Source organism: Melanotaenia boesemani, chromosome 3 (assembly GCF_017639745.1).
Source record: "Melanotaenia boesemani isolate fMelBoe1 chromosome 3, fMelBoe1.pri, whole genome shotgun sequence".
NCBI classification, from domain to species: Eukaryota; Metazoa; Chordata; class Actinopteri; order Atheriniformes; family Melanotaeniidae; genus Melanotaenia; species Melanotaenia boesemani.
Window position 1 is genome coordinate 8476334 of NC_055684.1, and position 4342 is coordinate 8480675.

Sequence of the window (4342 nt, forward strand, 5' to 3'; positions counted from 1 at the left end):
GAACATTTGTTTTTACAAATTCACTCTGTGTATTTGGGGGCGGCTGTTCAAATGTCCCCGCCCGTACTCCTCTGGCTTTCTAGGTGTAGGAATGGAACGCACCCAAACCACTGCCGAGTACTGCGCATGCTCCAGACTCCGTGTAAAGCATGTGAGAGTTTGTTGGTTCGGCAGGTCGGAGACTTCTGTTAAGTGTGCGTGAATGAAGACGTAAGTGTTGCTTATTTATCCGTTGAAACCGATTATTAATCTTGTCCTCAGGAAGCCTTATTGCTAATGTGTGTAGTTCGGTTTAAATGGTTCGTAGTTATTGAAATATATAACTCTAGGTCTGGCTTTAGTAGTTGTCTTGTTTGTTCTGGGGTAACACTGTCTACAGCTACTGAGTCACTATGTTGCTGGAACCTCATTTTAATTATAAAACGTTAATGTTTTAAGTTTCTGTTTGAAGCACTTGTTACCACCCATGTCATGGTGTACAGAGACCTCTAGTGGACACTTTGAGTATTTATTTAACTTACTGTTCTGTACTGTCAGAGTTGTTATCTATTACATGTTCATAATGATCAAGAGTAACTGCATTCAACCTAACTGGAAATGGTATTGTTTGTCTTTTCAGTCAACCACACACATACACATCATCACATGTCCAGACCCACAAAGAGAACTGTACATGAGTGCATCTGTTGGATTTAATAAAGAACTGTTGACCAAGCTCCGGGAGGCTGCAGTTTTTCTGACCGAAGACTTAGGCCAGCCTTGTACAAGCCAGCATTACGATAAATAAACATTCACAGAACGGACAAACGGGACAGTTAAATCCAGACTGAAAAAGTGTATGGAAGAAACTAAAAGGCCTTGGCCAGAATGTTTGGATTTAGTAAAGCTATACATGAGAATAACCCCTACTGACAAAGGATTAACTCCTTTTGAGATCATTCATGGCAGACCTTACAGACTACCAGTGTTTTCTAAAGACTTACAGCATGCTAATGATGAAAACACTTTAGCTGACTACATGAGGAAAGTTCTGCAGCAAAAAGATGTAATCAATGCAAGTTTATTGCCCTCCGATTTTATTTCCCCACAGGAACTTCCTGAGCTGGTGAAACCAGGAGACTGGGTCTTCATTAAAGTCATCAAGCGCAAAACCTGGTCCAGCCCACGGTGGGAGGGGCCCTACCAAGTGCTGCTGACAACGCCTACAGCAGTCAAGATAGCAGAAAGACCCAGCTGGATACATCTCAGTCACTGCAAACTTCTGAGTGCAAAGTAAGGCTGCTGTGAGTGGGGGAAGGAGGGCTGTGATTAAAACCCACAGCCTCTGGCTACAAATGGGGATTATCTTTTAGTGATAATTCGTATCAACGCCAGTGAAGAAACCAACGGATCCCATTTCACCTTAAGCAGCACCTTTAACTCAGAAACCAGCACAAATGGAGGATCTGGAGCAGAGACGTAGACCAAGGCGTCACTGCTGCTGGACCTACGCGTGCGCTGTGACTGTAGCATGTCTCACCACCTTGTCCTTTGCAATATTCTTGCTGTGGCCAACAATCTACAGATGGTTCTACCAAGGCCGGCTTTACGCAGGGGCAAGAGGGGGCAGTGCCCCCTCAAACAAACATTCTGCCCCCTCAATCAAATGCGCCGAAATGGGCAAATCTCTCCAAACGCTCTCTCCCCTCTGTACTGAACTCTGTGTGTCGGAGCTTCACAGGATCCATTGTACTGTCTTCAACAAGTCCTTCCCACCACCACAGAAAACAACCAATCAGTGTTTAGTATGCAAATGAGTTGACATACAGCCTGATCTTGCGGTGTCATATTTCTCCCCCTCGTAGAGAGAGCGGCTGCTGAGCTCCAGCGGTAAAACTTATAGAGTAAAGCTCTGTTAAATGTGTTGTAGCGATACTGAATAAATACTTATAATAACAGACGTATTTATTGCATCTATTCTGTCAACTGGGGTTTGTTTCTGTTCTATTTAAACGTGTCTACGCCTGTTAGTAGGAGCAGTGATCAATCACGCACGGGCCATAGATGTGACTGCCTCCTCGGTACAATACAGACTGAGGGAAAACGAGCTGCGCATATGAGACCCCTCAAGCTCCGCCCAGCCTTTAGTTCAGCGTGCTAGTTTGAAGAAAAAAATAACAAAGTTTCACTCTACATTCCCGCTGCTTTCAGCAGTTCAGCTCAGAGCTTCATGTATGCCTCAGCTTAAATTTGTATACATATATGAGGTTATTGTAACAAAGTTATTTTAGATGCATTAATGGCTGTACGGTAAGAAAATTGTTATGTTGTTGGTTCTTAAAATTTTGATGAAGGATCATTTAGTTTTTACTCATTTTCATTTATTATTATCATTATTTCCCCCTGAAGGTTCACTGCCTTATTTTGGTAGGGGGTTTAATTTTTTGCTCTGTTATTGTTGTGCTTGATAGTTATGATTCTTTAATCATTATGGTCTATATACAGACAGAAACAAACACACAGATAGTTGAGTTTATTGTTATTAGTTTCAAATTTATTCAAAATGCTTAGACATCTAATGGCTGTCCAATAGGGCAATTGTTATTTTGTTGGTTGTTAAAGCTTTGATAATGGATCATTCTTTTCTTTTTTCTTACTTCATTTTGTTATTGATATTTTCTGTTCCCCCCCTGAGGGATTGCCACCTTATTGTGGTCAGGGGGTTTGCGTGCCTCAGTGACTCTAAGAGCTATACCAGCAGGAGCTTTGGTTTCAGGTGGGACACCCAAGCTGGACAGGTCTTAGAGTAGAGGCCTGACAAAGTGCAATCCATTTCTTTGAAGTTGGACTCCACTAACAGCACAGTTCCGTTAAAGAAACACTTAAAAAACAACAACAAGAAAATGCTGAAGTATGTACTCATAATGCCCCCTTCAAATTTATGCCTGCCCCCTCATGTATGCATTCCTAGAACTGGCCCTGGGTTCTACCCTGCACCGCTACCAGAAACAATGATCAAGAGGTATGTGCACCATCATGCACACCTGTGGAAAGACCATAACCCCTTGGAGCTACAGGACGTCAACCTCTGGTATGCGTGTGCCAAAATGTTGGCCGCCTTGAAGAACCAGACCGACTGCTATGTTTGCTCAGTCATACCAAAGTCATCCAGCCAACCTGACCTTTATGCACGAGCCATGACCTACTGTGATGTCATATGTTTTGCTTAATGGAGATGTGGCGCAGGCAATGGCTGGCCTGTGGAATCTCAGGGACAGTATGGCTGCCGATCGTGCGCCACCCCCTGAGTGGGGTTTCTGGTCATGGCTTACTAGTAGACCATGGTGGACTGTGATATTAAGGGTGTGTGCTCCATTCCTATCAGTATTGATTCTGTTTTGCATTTCTTCACATATTTTTGATTTATGTTTTTGATTTATGTTTGGTTTATGCTTGGAACTGATAACTTTAAATGTCAAACAGGAGGGAAATGTTAGAGTAAGCAAAGTTGACAGTTTAAAGTTAACAGTTTAAACTTTCTCCCTTAAGGATGGGTAATGATTTGTTGTCTCACCCACCCTGCAGAGGACAGGATGTGGTGGTCACAGCTCTGTGTGAAAAGGGTCATAAAGTGTTGTATGCTAATGTGCTTCCCTGTTTGAAGTTTGCGAGAACTTTGCTTGCTCTTCTGAAGTGTGATAGCTGCTCAATAAAAAGGGGGCACTGGGGTTGAGACTTCGGAGTTGACACCAGACACTCTCTGAGTGCTGAACCACAGTCTCTCCCCATCGCGATGAAGCTGACTTCACTCTGAGTTCTTTGTGTCTTATTCTATGATGGAAAAATACCCATCATTTTCGGTGACATAATTCTAATTGGACAGTTTCTATGTACCAACCATGAATCTGGGCTGTAAAATGATCCATTCAGTGTTTTCATTTTATTTCATAGTAATATTACATTACAGCAGTAATTAGCATATAAAACAATAACATGGAAACAACATCAGTAGTTTCTATGTAATAACCACCAACCAGGGACCCGTCATCTGTTTCTGTGTTATTCCATGGTAAATATTACATTACAGCACAATATAAAAGTATTTATTAAACCAAACAAAAAGACATTAAACATGACCAAAAACATTAAAACTTCTAAAGTAAAATTCCAATGAGTAGAGAAAAATAAAAAAATGAATGAAATTCACTTTGAGACAGAATATCAAAACCACATGATTAAAAGTACTAAAATAAAAAAATGAGAGAAATTAGAATAGATTCATTTTTCATTGAACAATTTTTTTCACAAAATGTCTAAAATAATGTTTTTAAAATAAAGATAAAATTTAAAGGTGAAAGTTTGA

General features: G+C 41.0%; 1 long non-coding RNA gene across 1 annotated transcript in view; it reads right to left on the minus strand.

The window, feature by feature from the left end:
- Positions 1–1174: 1174 nt before the first annotated feature.
- The window catches only part of LOC121636512, a 21923-nt gene continuing 18755 nt past the window's right edge, over positions 1175–4342 (minus strand). The window contains exon 3 of the long non-coding RNA XR_006009740.1: positions 1175–1258. This is a non-coding gene — a long non-coding RNA (uncharacterized LOC121636512). The remainder of the gene's footprint in view (positions 1259–4342) is intronic.